Source organism: Triticum urartu, chromosome 6 (assembly GCF_003073215.2).
Source record: "Triticum urartu cultivar G1812 chromosome 6, Tu2.1, whole genome shotgun sequence".
NCBI classification, from domain to species: domain Eukaryota; kingdom Viridiplantae; phylum Streptophyta; class Magnoliopsida; order Poales; family Poaceae; genus Triticum; species Triticum urartu.
Genome location: NC_053027.1, coordinates 525,984,754 through 526,000,221, shown reverse-complemented (window position 1 = coordinate 526,000,221; position 15,468 = coordinate 525,984,754).

The following is a 15,468-nucleotide window of genomic DNA, read 5'->3' as shown; positions in this document are numbered from 1 at the left end:
TTGCCAAATTTATCAAACATGTATGAAGTCATTTTGGAAGCAATGAATGCAATTTAAAGGGTTCTTGCCCTTCTTTTAAAATGATTTTTGAGGCTTTCAATTTCCTCATTTCAAGTTTCTTGAAAATAACAGGATGCATGATGCTCACTGATGCAACTATCTGCAACCAATGCTAGGGCTATGACATAAATTCAACGGCTAACATGTCAGAATCATTTGTTGACTAAATTGACAATGACTTGCATTGGCTTCGACCTATTGGCCCACATTTCAGCCTCCAAAAATGTGGCACGTATTTAACCCATTTTTTCAGAATTTACAGTCTTTTTTTTCATAGCAGAATTTACAGTCAATTTGATCTTTTTTTTGAATTACAGCCAATAGCTGGGCTGGGTGAACAAATAATGTAGCGTCCATGCGGCCCGTTTATTTTATTTCCTGAAAAATTACAGCCCATTTGCACTTTCTCGAAATACACGATTTTGCTGGGCTGATTCTAATTATAATGTTGGGTTGGGCCAGCAATGTTATCAGGAAATAAAAAGGGGTTGAGAATTTTGTTATAAATATATTTAAATAACAAGTGATATTATTACATTCGTCCTTAAATCTTACCAAGCTTTTGTACACAATCACTAGGATTTTCGTGCCAAAACAATCCAGGATTTTATTTGTTATAAGAAATTGTTTTTATAATTTAATAGGATCTGGGATATTGTTTTCTTACATATGTAAGTATCTGTTAAATATATGATGACAATAAAAATATTATATAATAACACATAAAATAATTTTTTTATAAAAACAGGGAGCATCTCCCCGGTTCCATTGCTGAGAACGAAACCACAACATATTCTGATACAGCAGCTCAAAGAGCAGTTCGAAAGCAAAGGTAGAAAAGCTACAAACTGGGGGGTGGATGAACAAGTTCTTTGAATAACACAAATCACCCGAGCGGTGCCAAAGGCAGAGCAGATAGAGCACTCAAATGACACAAGGAGGGTCCAGCGAAGACTTCATGGTCTTCAGCCAAGGGGCTGTGTTAGCCTGCGGCGACCAGTAAGAAAGCGGAGACACCGGGCTGGAAGGCGTAGCATGGTGGATGTCCCTCTTTTTCGGCGCCAGGTGCCCATCATCTTCATCAGAGATCTTGAGACGATCCCACGGGTCTAGCCCCAGAGCAGGTCGAGCCTTGTTCAGCCACAAGTGATCGCCAACGGTTTCTAGAGGGATCTTGTTAGAGTTTCCACGAAGCTCATCAACTTGTCCTTGTCCGATCCGGAGGAGAGAATCACCCAGTTCCTCACCATGTTCCTGATCAACCTCAAGACCTGCGGAATGGAAATCTAGGAGGTGTTACTGAAAATCATAGCATTTCAATATTTCCAGAGGCACCAAAGGACAGCTGAGCTAACAGTGTTTAAAACTGAGCACTTTTTGGTAGCAATCCAGAATCTGGCGACAGATTTGAAGGATGAGCCAATCTGACTAGAGAAATATTCCTCAATGTGGGCCCAGAGATGTTTAGCAACTATACATTCAAAAAATAGGTGAGAACAAGACTCTTGTTCCAAGCAGTAAACACAATCAAGGGGTTTGATGATGTGTCTCTTCCTAAGGTTATCCCTAGTCATCAATTTGTTTTTGGAGAGAAGCCAGAGAAATACATGAATTTTTGGGGGAACTCTCAGTTTCCAGATAGTAGGGATAAACACGGGTTGAACCCCTCTAAAGTTGATAACATGATAGAGGGAGCTGGAGGAATACTTCCCCTTATTGTCCAGCTGCCAAATCAGGGCATCCGGCTCGGCTATAAAGGTAATGCTTTTGGCAATTTCCTCCAACTGGAACCATTGTTCCATGAGACTATCACTAAAGTTCCTTCTAAAAGTGAGTTTTAGGCATTGACCGTCCAAACTTCATTGACACTTTTGTTAAGCTCATTGCGGACAGAGTAAATAGGCCAAAATTGGACTGCTAGGGGGGGATGTGCCAAACCAAGTATCTTTCGAGAACCTGTTTCTGCTCCCATCCCCTATGTTCCATCTGTAGCCAAATTTCACAGCATGCATAATAGATTTTAATCCTTTCCAGAATCTAGAGGTCTTAGGGTTGGAGGAAGGGGCAAAAATATTAGGTTTATTTCCAAGGTATTTATGGGAAATAAGAAGCTTCCAGGGTTTCAGGTCTTCCTCATAGAATCTTTTAATCCAAGACCCTAGAAGACAGATGTTAATTTCTTGGAGGTTAGGTATGCCTAGGCCTCCAAAATCTTTTTTCATAGAGACTAGGGCCCAATTAGCAAGGTGTAGCTTCCTATTTCCCTCAAAATCATTCCACAATCAATGAGACATCTGAGAATTGATGAGGTTCACTGCCCATTTAGGGAACTTGAAGAAGGAGAGGAGATACACTGGAATGCTAGCCAAACAAGCTTGTATGAGGATCAATCTACCTCTGTAAGAGAGAGGTTTGCCCCTCCACCCAGCAATCCTTTTAATGATTTTATCCAGAAGGGTTGGATATCCTCTCTCCTCAGTTTATCATAGTGGAGAGGGATACCTAGGTACTTAATGGGGAAGTTACCTTTATTACAGACTAGAATAGAGAGGAAGTCAGCTAACTCCTGATCATCCATATTGATAGGGATGAGTTCACTTTTAGAGTAGTTGATTCTCATGCCTAAGACTTGTTCAAACCAAGTTAGAACAGTTTTCAGATTGCTAGCATGTGTGGAGTCATTGTCTAAGAAAAGGATGGTATCATCTGCAAATTGAAGGCAGATGATGCCACCAGGGCAGACCTCAGGACAGAGCCCTGCAATCAGACTATGATCAGCAGCTTTGCTCAGCATTTTATTAAGAATGTCCACTACTAAATTAAACAAAAGCAGGGAGATGGGGTCACCTTGCCTAAGGCCTTTACCAGCAAGGAAAAAATCACTTTCACAGTTATTTAACTTGACCCCAGCAGACCCCCCATGAGTAAGTTGCTGGATCCAGATCTCCTCTATGAAAGGCTTGGAAAAGATCTAAGAGATCATTTTTCATCAAGTCCCAAAAATGCTGGTAAAACAAGAAGGGAATCCCATTAGGACCTGGAGCCCCATCAGGATAAGAGCTAAAAATGGCTTCCTTCACCTCTGTCTCTGAAAAAGGGGCTTCTAGCAGCTCATTTTCAGCAGGAGAGACTTTTTCAGAAGCAGAGAAAAAAATTTTTGTAGAGAGAACCCAGAAGGGTTTTCTTTCTTAAACAGGTCTTTGTAGAAGTCACTAGCCACTTTCAGCATCTCATCTACCTCAGTAACAGGGCCATTAGGGCCATCAAGGGAGTGAATGAGGGTTTTCCTCCTCCTCTGCTTAGCTACTGCATGGAAGTAAGCAGTATTTCTATCAGCCTCCTTAATGTTCCTATCTCTAGACCTTTATTTGGCTTTGATTTCTTCTTGAAGCCAAATTTTCTTGACCTCTCCATGGACAAAGTTTAATCTATTAGTCTCAGCCCCAGAGAGGTCAGTGGTTTCTACCTTAATATCTAGAGAATCAAACTCAAGGAGGAGAAGCCTTTTGTATCTTCTATGATTAGCTTCCTCATTGGAGTTCCACCCTTTGGTAGTTCTTCTAAATCTCCTGATTTTGATCTGCCAATTTTCTAGGGGGCCAGCTGCTCCCAGTAGGCTCATTCCAGATTTTCCTGACTAGCTCAGTAAAATCTTCTCTAAGCAACCACCACTTTTCAAATTTAAAACTATTGCTCTTTGGAGTTGGTTAAGACCAGAGTCCCAGAGCAAAGGAGTGTGGTCACTACCACATCTGGGCAGAGATCTACAACTAGAAAGGGGAAAAAACTATCTAATTCTGTGTCACAGAAAATTCTGTCAATGGTGGACATAATCCTGGAGTAGCACTTCCAACATATCTAGCAGAACTGTGGTTTTCCTTCTGACAGGGCAATTATCAACTTTATGGGTAACCATTTTGCAGATAAAACATCTCTTGGGCTTGACACATTTATCCAAATGATGTCCTAGTTCCCCACAGTTGTAGCAGATCACCTCAGAATATGCCATATGGCCCGAAACAGGGGCAGGAGCAGTTTTCTGGATGTCCTATCTCTTCTTTTGCTGATCCTTGCCTTGAGATTTCCCACTGATCTGAGAGTCAGAACCACCAGCAGATTGATCTTGGGAAATTACAGGAGCCTGCCCAGATTGTGCCCCCATTTGGGGCGGAGGTGGGCCGTACCACTGCCCTACCGGCGCTCCCCCCATTGTGATAGGGGAAATTCATCGGAGTTCCTGGTTCCTTCTCATCCTCCAGCCAGATGTTGTCTCTCAGGAAGCAGAAATAACCACCAGACAGTTCAATTGAAGCAGATTGAAAGCCTAATTTCAATCTTCTGCAGGTTTGGGGGAGAGGTTAGGTAGGGGATCCACCTGCTCCGGCTCCGGTGGCGTGCTAGTGGGCAGGAGTCCAGTCAAGCATTCCCATCTTGCAGCATGGCGTGGATCTCCTGAATTCACTTCTCCTTTCACCCATCGAACGAATGCAATCGGCGGCTCACTGGGGTGTGGCATCCTGTGCTTCTCCGAGAAATCTCCTTCGAAGTAGATCCGCAGGGCTAGATTCAGCAGCTCCCAATCCACATGATCCTTGCACATCCGAGCATACCTGCGCGAGTGAGAGAACGGATTCGGTCCGTCCTTGGCTTCCTCCCTCACAGCTTCCTCCTCTGCTTCCCTCCATTCGCGCGTGCACTGGGTCCACGAGAGAGCGTCGTCGCGGATCCGCATCGCCCGCTCCCTCCATCTCCACCCTCGAGTCTCGCGCAGCACCTCCGGCGCGACGGAGTCGAGCGGCTGGAGCATCCGTGGGAAGGCTTTGTAGATATGTGGGAGATGCATCTTGTACATCTGTCTGTCTCCCAGCCATTCCCCCGTGGATATGGACGGCGACTCCATGGGGTGCGCGAGCGGACTTCCTGAGGGGGGCAGGTGCGCCCAGAGTCAGGAGGCGGGGGGTGGCGGCAAGATCTATGGCGGCGGCGAGGGTGGACGTAGTGGCGGGGGCAGCGGCGAGGGTGGAGGTGGTGGCGGGGGTGAAGGGGATCGTGAGAGCGGTCATCTATTTGCCAATTACGTGAACTAAACAGTCAACATATAAAATAATTTAAATATATACGTATAATATAGTTAGAAGGGAAACATAAGTTGGACCTGGCGTTCCTATTCTTATATAGAAAAATAGAACAGACCTCTGTGTTTTCTTCAAAAAAATACATAAATTGGGCTGCCAAAAATAAAACCTCGGATGGGAGGTCCATAGGCCGGTCGATACATGACGGTATCGACCGGCCTATGGACCTCCCATCCGAGGAAGTGGGCTGCTCATGTTAAAAATGAAAGCCTAGACGGGGCAGCCCAAAACCACGTCCAACACTTGCCAAAACTTCGTCCCTTGTTTTCTCTGTGTTTCGCACACCCGACATTGTGTTGGCATTTTGACTATGCATCATATGAAGATGTGCTATTCATGAATGTTGATCAGCATGATGTTAACTAGCTGGTAGTTCCATTTTTGACCATGAATAAAACTTCCAACATGATGTTAACCCTGTTTGAAAAGGCCATGTTAATATAAATGCTCTGCCTCTGAAAGTTGTAGTTTCTTATCTGAAACTGAACTTGCAGTTTCTTATGTGAAACAGAAACTTGCAGTTTCTTCTATGAGAATCACATTGTCTGCACTTTTATACTCCTATGAAACTACATTTTTTTAAGGGCTAAAAATAGATATCTAGAATTCATAAAATACTTCATATGCTCAATACTGCAAATCTGAAATTCAAAAGACATTCATATCTGAAAGTACTCTCAAAATACACAACACAAAACACAATTCACAACCTGCAAATACTGACAACCCTAAGCTCCTCCTGACAATTCACAACCTGCCCGACTATTGGGCTGGGGGGGTAGCCCCCTGCTATTCCTCGGTGGTAGACAACCGCCCCGTGAGATGATGTGAACAGCGAGGGAGACGATGGCAGGGAAGCGTCGTCGGGCCAACTGCTTTTCTCCTCTTGCAGTTGGGTTCGGTCGACGAAGACTCCACCGGCTCGCTCTGGCAGGACACCCTCACAAACAACACCATGTAGATGCTCGACCCTTCAATCTCTGGTGGATGCTCCATCTGGGATCGATACTCCCACCACCGCTCCCTCACGATTGGATTCAGTGAATCTGTTTGCTCCATGGCCTAGAGGAGCAGCTCTATGTACTCCGGCGTGACTCCCTCCGGGAGTATCGCCGCCTTTTCGCTCTGTTGCAGATATTTGGCCATGGATGTCGCTGTCGCCACTAGTTGGTCCTTGTTGTCAAACCAAGATTGTATCTCCAACATCCTAGCTAGCTTCACAGGGTCGCCATCTGCGATCCTCACGTATCGGTTGTACTCCTCCATCGATCTACTTCTCCACAGCACCTTCACTCACTGGCGGTGGTTTTTGAATGGAAGAGGAGAGGAGCAGCGCTGGTTTTGGATTAGAACGGGAGAGGAGCGACGCTGGTTTTGGACTGGAAGAGGAGAGGAGGGGCAGTGGTTTTGAAATGGAAGAGGAGAGGAGCGGCGCTGCATTTAGATTGGAACAGGAGAGGAGCGGCGGTGGTTAAAGAGGAGAAGAGCGGAAGAGCGGCGCTGATCTTGGAAGTATTTTTTTTGTTGTTTCGCGTATTTTGGGTCAAAGTTTGACCATGTACTGTATTTGACAAGCAAAATGTGAATGCATGTCACCAAAAATTGTATCGTTTGGTTCGTATCTGAATGTACTTTCAAATTATACTCCCTCCATTTTTGTATACAAGGCCACAAACTCATATTACAGGTACCAAGGTAAAAATCAATGCTATGTTTAAGTCAATGTTCCAAGCTAGCTTGTCACCTTGATTGTCGTGTTAATTAATGTGGTTTTTCTCTCCCAAGCACAACAAGCCAACCCTCTTACTCATCATTGGTTGATTAATGTTGGGAATGCAAGCTAACCTTCTCGCTCCCACATGCACACAAGGGATATTAATGTCCTCGGGTGCTAGTACGAGGCAAACGCCATCAATTTTGCCTCGATTAATGTTAGTGGCCTTGTATAGTTGCAAATTTTAATTTTGATAGTGGCCTTGTATACAACGTATAACATATATTTTATGTGCAAAAATCATGGTCAATTCTGACCCAGAATAAAAGGGAGACTAGTTAATGTGGGGTCACTTTCTTAAATGAAGGGTAAATTGATTTTGATTTTGATCCAGTCAGAGCGCGCCGGTCCTCTCGTCCAATCCTAAATCACTGACGCACGCTCCTCTCCCTCTTCTCCATCGCAAAACCACCTCCCCTCCTCTCCATCATCTCCATTCCAAAACCACCGTCTCGCCTCTCGCTCTTCTCTATTGCAGGACCACTGTCTCTCCTCCGTTTTCTAGACGCTTTGCTCCATGGCGCGGGCGCAATCCATGGATACAAAATTAGTATAATGTATACTATTTAAAACTCGAGGGCGGGGCTTTTCCTGCGCGGTAGGCGGCGGGGCAGTTCTGCCTAGTCGGCTCGACAGAGACGCGAGAAGACGAGGGAGTAGGCTACTACAAATGTAGGGCTGTGTGATTTGACAGCGAGTTACTGCTGGACAGGTGGGGCCCCGTGATTTGACTTGCCATTATCATTTTAACTGCGGCGCTATGACCGGCGTGAGTCTCCCAGATTCCTGACCACCTCCACACAGGTGCCTCTCCCAATGCTCCACCATGTAGTAGAAGTTGGCTCTTGCATGAGAGCCCACTTCTCCACTTTTTCCTTGCCTCTCTTTCCTCCACATATGCAAAAATGCCATGTAAAGCGCACTATTGTACTTACTTTTACTTGCTCCTATAGGTGCTTAAGCTTGCCACATAGGCATAAAGTCTGATGTGGCAAGTTAATCAAGAAGAGAGAGACTAGTTTGGTGACCCAAGGAAGAAACAGTGCTAAGCGCGTGTACCTAGGTGAAAAGAAAATTTTGAGTCTATAGCTAATTAAATGAAGCAAACTTAGCAACACCATTTCATTGGAAGAGGTCACTCCTTGGCAAATGCAATAAATACACGCTCTTAGCACCGTTTCTTCCTTGAATACGAAGAAAGAGATAGAGAGGAGTAAAAAAATACACTTATAGCCAACCTTGTTGTAGTATGAGTGACTAAGTGATGACTATGTATGACATGCCAACATCAGATAGCCTAACACACCGTGTTAAATCTCCAAGGGCGCGACCACGCGAGCGTGGCAATTCTACCCCTTTAGAACGATTGTATAACCAAAAGCCAGATTACAATTATCTCAAAAAATTTGGGTGTGCTTGTTACCCCAATTTACGTCCATACAATCGTCACAAACTTGAGTTTCGTTCCACACAATGTGTTTTTCTTGGGTACATTAATCTTCATAAAGGCTACAAATGTCTTGAACCATCTACCGGACGCATCTATATCTCTTGGGATGTCATTTTTGATGAGACACTATTTCCATTCTCCAAACTTCATCCCAATGCAGGTGCTTTGCTTCGTGCAGAAATCGCGCTTCTCTCCGGCTCTCCTTTACATCTTGATCACGGGGGTGAATTAACTGATCATGATCATGTGCAAAAATCCAAAGAAAATTGCGTTTCTAATACCTTTTGTGCAGATTCTACCTGTCATTTTATGTGCACACAGGACAAACCAGTCCCGGCCCCCGATGCTGATCCTGCTGCCAGCATGCGATCCGAGCCGGATTCGCGCCAGACTGCAGGCGCGCGATCTAGCGCCGATCTGCCTCTGCGCCCCCTGGTGGCCGACAGCTGCGTAGCCGACCAGGTGGGTCGCACCAGTCTAGGCACGTCGCGCCAATCTCCGCCAGCGCGCCCTGAGACGCTCATCGAGCGAGGTGCGGGGGGCGGGGACGAGTCCCTGGCCGCCACGTCGCCTTAGGACCCACCGACCGGTCCTGCCGCGACAACGCCAGCGTCAGCATCGTCAATCCTTCTTGGATCAGGAGCCCGATCCACCTGGATCTTCTATGCACAGCACCGAATCAGCAAGATCTCCTGCGCCACAACAACCAGAAACTGTTTCTCTGGCTCCTTCACCTCTTCGTCGAAACACCAGGTCTGGGTCAGGTATTGTCAAAGAAAAACAATATAGTGATGGTACAATAAGGTATAATCCGACCAAGCGTGCTTTTCTTGCCACTACTGGTGAACCTATTAATCTGCATGATGCTCTTGCTAATAAGGATTGGAAGGAAGCAATGGATAATGAATATAATGCACTTATAAAAAATCAGACTTGGCATCTAGTACCCCCGCAACATGGTGCTAATATAATTGACTGTAAATGGGTATACAAGATTAAAAGAAAATCAGATGGCAGTATAGACAGATACAAGGCAAGGTTAGTTGCAAAGGGCTTCAAGCAAAGGTTTGCAATTGATTATGATGATACCTTTAGTCCTGTGGTTAAAGCAACTACTATTCGTCTTGTTTTGTCCATTGCTGTTTCCAGAGGTTGGAGCTTAAGACAGCTGGATGTTCAGAACGCGTTTCTTCATGGTGTTCTTGAGGAAGAAGTGTTCATGCAGCAACCACCAGGTTATGGAAATAACCGCACACCACATTATGTATGTAAGTTGGATAAAGCCTTATATGGCCTGAAGCAGGCTCCAAGAGCATGGTATTCTAGGTTGAGTATGCAGCTACAACATCTTGGCTTCACATCATCCAAGGCAGATACATCCTTGTTCTTTTATAGCAAAGGCAATATCACTGCTTTTGTCCTTGTTTATGTTGATGATATAATTGTTGCTAGTTCAAGTCAAGAGGCCACTACTTGTTTGCTTACGGATTTAAAGCTTGAATTTTCTCTCAAGGATCTAGGTGATTTTCACTACTTTCTTGGCATAGAGGTAAAGCAGATCAGAGATGGAATACTTCTATCACAAGAGAAATATACAGCTGATGTTCTAAAAAGGGTGGGATTGGAGAATTGCAAACCAGTCAGTACACCAATCTCCACCTCAGAAAAGCTTACAGCTGACAGTGGAGAAGCTCTTGGTCCAGAGGATGCAACAAATTATAGGAGTGTTGTAGGTGCCTTGCAGTATTTGACTCTTACACGTCCTGATATCTCTTATTCTGCAAACAAGGTATGTCAATATTTGCATGCTCCTAGAACTACTCATTGGACAACAGTTAAAAGAATTCTAAGGTATCTTCAGTATTCTCAAGGGCTTGGACTTCAAATTGTCAAGTCCCCTTCCTTGCTTGTTACTGCATATTCTGATGCAGACTGGGCAGGGTGTGCTGATGATAGGAGATCTACTGGTGGTTTTGCTGTGTTTCTGGGATCTAATCTTGTGTCATGGAGTGCAAGAAAGCAAGCTACTGTTTCAAGATCCAGTACAGAGGCTGAATACAAGTCGTTGGCGAATGCAATAGCTGAAGTGATGTGGATACAAACGTTACTTTATGAACTTGGGATTAAAGCTCCAAAAGCTGCACGGTTGTGGTGTGACAATATTGGTGCCACTTACCTTTCAGCAAATCCTGTTTTTCATGCACGAACAAAACATATTGAAGTGGATTTCCATTTTTTCAGAGAGAGAGTAGCTCGAAAGCTGCTTGAGATCCGGTTTATTCCCACAGGGGATCAACTTGCGGATGGGTTCACTAAACCCTTGACCGAGAGAAGACTAGACGAGTTCAAGTCCAATCTCAACCTTCGCAAGGCTTGAGGTTTAGATTCAGGGGGAGTGTTAGAATTATTGTATAGGGATAGGAGAGGTGTTTAACATGTATCTCAACTCTATCTCTTCTTCTCCTTATCTCTTGTAACAACCTCCTCCTGGTCGATCTCCTCTCGACCGATCTCTCTCTCTCTCGATCGGTTTCTCTCTGTAAACCTGTGCACCAAGGCATTGCCTCAATATATACAACGTGGCCCGAGACAAAGGGTTCTACGCTTCCCAAACTACTTTACAAAAGGCCCTATGTTGTACGTGCGGACAAGGGTAAAAGCACCACCAGGAAGCTGATCCACATAGTATACAGCTATGCTCACAACGTTAGCATCGTCAACAGACCGCAACATGACGCAGGTGTATACCCTATCAGCACATCTGAAGACATGATTGCCAAAGTTATCCCACACGTCCATCGCGGGATCTCCCTCAGCTGGTATGTCAATGAAGAAGACCTCTGCTGCTGCTTTCCTGGTTGAGAATTGATTCCTATGATCAGGATAAAGAACCGACACCGGACCAACCACCATGCCTTTCGCTCCCTCCTATGAGTAACCAAATTAGGGTAGTGCCAAAATTGGATGGCAAACAACTTAGTTGGCAGCTCATTGAAGAATACACCGCCACTTCTGAAGGCTTCTATTCCCAAAGCATCCGAAGCACACCCAGTAGAGCATCCAGGTGGTAGATGAGGGAGGGGCACCATGTCTCCACAGTTGAGGCAGTACAGAAAGAGATAGTTGGTGCCAATCTTCTGCAGCGCCAGGAGGCCATTCGCAGCTCCCCACAGTGCAGCGCGGAAAATGGTGGCTGGCAGACACACGCGCACGGAACAAGTGAGGGGTTACTCCTTCCTTCAGGAGCAGTGAGTTGGAGAGCAACCATCTTCCTGGTATCCAGATGGGATGCCATCAATAGCGGGCCGTTGGTGTTAGAGCATCTCCAGCCGTTCGGCCCCCAGAGCGCTAAAAAAGGGTGGTCTGGGGGGCGCACCGGCGCTAGTTCGGCCCCTGGGGGCGACCTAGCTCATGGTCACGCCCCCAGGCGCCGGCCCCAGGACGCGAAAAATTTGAACTTGGTCGTTCCCGTTCACAAAAGGCGCCACAAGTCGGGCGATCGCAAGCCACAGTTCGGCGTACAAAAAATAGAGCGGCAGAAGTTCGCGTGCGCATCACTCAGCGGGCTCTGCCCTAGGCGTCGGCGGAGTTGGCGTGCGCGGGCTTGGCGGTGTCGGAGCAGCCTCTGCGCTAGGTGGCGTCGGCGCGGCTTCGGTGGTGTGGGCATCGTGGAGGCGTCGTCACGCGGGCTTGGCGGCGACGTCGGCGTGTGCGTCGGCGTCGGCGTGTGCGTCGGTGTCGGCGGCCTTGTCGAGGGAAGCTGGTTCAGGATGAGGCCACGCTCCACCAAGTACCACGCCTTGACCGCCTCGTCGGTGCTCTGGAGCATGTCCGCCCCGCCCAGCAGGAAAGCCAGGTCGGTGTTTCTCTTCTTCGCGGGGGCGTTCGTCCGGAGCAGGTCAAGCTTGACGGCGCTGCTCGACATCAACACCGACCACCGCGCCTCGGTCTTCTCTTCACGAAAGACGGCCCGGGACTGCGCGTCGGCGAGGTAGTGCTCGATGGACCCCTGCACTCGTGCGGTGGCCGCGTCGGCGCATTTCCCCTTCTTGGCAACTTTGTTGCCGTCCGGCCATCCTTCCGATGCGCCAGTAGTCGGCGCGTCCGCCTTGTAGGTCTCCTTGGCCTTGTCGAGGGTGCGCAGGACTTCCGCCCACTTCTCGCACTTGTCAATGCGCTTGTAGACGTGGAGGTACTTGAATTCGGCGTCACTGTTGCTCTGCCGGTACAGGGTGAACATGCGCAACAACTGTGTGGAGAGACAAAAAGTTGGCGCGCGTACACGGCAAAGAGAGGCGGGAGGCCGGCGTGGCATACCTGATCCTCGACGATGGCGCCGCTCTCCAGGCGAGCCGCTACCTCCTCGATTTGTTGCACGCCCCCTGGATACGCCCCCAATGGTTCGCCATCGCCTTGGAGCCGCGCTGCATGTAGACGCCTTTGAAGTAGGGGTCGACGAGCTTGCGCTCGTCGAACTCGGCCTTGATGCGGTCCCAGTACGTGTCGACGCTCTGGTTCGTGCCGGTCATCGGGTCGAGGCATACGACTTTCCATGCTTCGGCGAGGCATTCCTCCTCCTTGGACGCCCACTTGATGCGCGGCTCGCCTGTCCTGGCCGCCCGCTTCTTCTTACGCCCGCTCGCCGTCGCAGGCGTCGGCTCCTCCTCCTCCTCCTCCTTGTCCTCCTCCTCCTGCTCCTCCTGCTTGTCCTCGCCATAGACGTAGCTGAGCTCGCCATCCATGCCGCCGCTGAGATCCACCACCTCGTCCTGGGTGGCTAACCCGGGAGATGCGGCGGCCGCGGCCGAACCTGTCGTGATGATGTCGTCCATGTCGGCCTCGGTCCGTCGGTGTCGCCCAGGTGCGAGAAGGGAAGCGGGCCACGGCGTAGCGGGGGCATTGGGGAGGAAGCGTAGGCGGGCGGCGAGTAGTTGTATGGAGGGTACTGCACGCCGGCGAAGGCGGGTGAGGGCATGCGCTGGACCGGGTATCCATGGAGGAAGGTGACGTTTGGGTTCAACACACCATGCGCGTCACCGTCGGCGTAGCCCGGCGAGGGTGATGCCCATGGTTGCGGAGAGCCGACGCCTTGCTGACCCCAGGGCGCATACTAGGCGTGGCTTCTGGGTGGATTCATCATCCCCGCGCGAGCCGCCTCGGCCTTGATTTGGTCCGCCGAGGCAGCCATAGTCGCGCGCGCCGCGTTGTCGCGGGCCTTCTTGGCGATGGCCCTGTTCCGCCGGTCGGCGGTGACAGCCTCCCGCCGCTGAACTTCCACCCTCCACTCGGCGTTTGTCATGCCCGGTGGCTTGGTCGGCGCCGCCCTCGGCTTCCTCTGCTTCGGCTGGGCGACGGAGGCGGTCGCGGTTGCCGCCGTGCGGGGGGCGACGTACTTCTTCGGTGGCATGGTGGCCAGCTGGGAGGGAGGCGAGCGGGAGGGAGTTTGGCGGGAGGAAGGAAGAGTACGGGAGGGAAGTGGGGAAAACGCAGGAAGAAATGGCGGGAACAGGCGCTCGCCTCACCGACAGGGTGGACCCACGCGCCCTTTTCACTTGTGCTGGTGCCCCAGGCGCCCCCCAGGAAGCCGGGTTCGGCCTGGGTCCGCCGGCACCAGTTTCGCCTCGATCCGGCGAAAAACGGGCTTCTGGGGGCGCGACTGGGCCGTTTTTTCGACGCCGGCACGGCAAAATCGCTCGGGGAGGGCCTGTTGGGGGCGCGGCTGGAGATGCTCTTAGGGACCCGGGCTCTCCAGGCCCGGCAAGTGGAGCGCATGGCCATCACATTGCGGCGTGGAGGACCAACCCGCCTCGCGATGTCGAGGAGGACGTCGCAGGGAAGGTTTGTCGCGTCAGTCCCCACTGGCTTCTGCTTCAGCACGAGGTGCATGCCATGCCTTCCTGGCGACGCCAGCCCGGTGACGCGGACAAGGCGGCGCCGGCCTGACCAGATCCACCTAAAGTGGCGAAGAAACCTGAATCCAGTCGATGTCGACGGGGGCCGAGGCAGCGGCGACGCTGAGGTCGAGGGCGAAGGTGGGGAGGCTCTACACACGCCGACGGTCGGCTTGGGCGAAGCGGAGACGATGCGGATAGTGTCGGCTTCAGACGGATTGGCTAATACAATGGCCACCGTTGAGGATGGGGCACCCTTGCAGTCGGCGGCCTCGGACATGGCGGCCGGCGGCGAGGGGGCGCTGGATCTAGGTTTTCAGGTGGGGATCGGGAGCAGCGGTGGTGGGTAGGATGGAGACGAGTGGTCTGAGGGGGTGAGGGATTTTTTCCCTTTCCAGATAAGACTCGTTGGAAGCTGACCTGTGGCCCCCGCTTAACCGACCTAGAGAGCCCTGGAGCCGGCCACCTCGCTGGGCCAGTAGTTAGTGGGCCTCCATTAAGGGCCCGTTTGTCAGAGAGAACGTTTCTCTATAGAATCATATTGGCTGGATTATTAGTAATAATTCTGAAGAAAGCGAAGGGGTGAATTTCAAGGAAAATTTACTGAATAAGATTTGCTAAACTAAGAACTCCCTCTATTTTACAAAATATTTGAAAAACAGAGGAGGTATGGTTTATGACAAGCGCATAAGCAACGATTTGGACCATATATATTAGATAGAGTAAATTGCATCGTAGTTCCCTAAACTTGTAGCACATGTGCATCACGGGGTATATGGGTCCCCAAACTCTATAAAAAGGTGCATCGTAGGTCACAAATGCGCCACGCCAGCTCTCCGTGGTGATGTGGCATGCCACCATGGCACCAAGTTAGCACACATACAAAAACAACCCTCTCAATTTTATCTCTCCCATCCCCCCTTCCCCTCTATCTCCCGCAATTGCCACCGTCCCTCCGCCGCCTGAGTCCACCTTCCGTCCTTCCCCTCCCCTCCCCTCCCCTGTAGCTGTCCCTGCCGCCTTCACCGGGGTCGTGGGGCTGCCCATCCATCCGCAAAGGGCCTTGGGGCCGCGGCCGCGGAGGAGGGCGGGCTCAGTGAGGGCCCATGTGGTGGCGCCATGGAGGGGTTACGGCACGGGAGGGGCTGTCGCCATGGC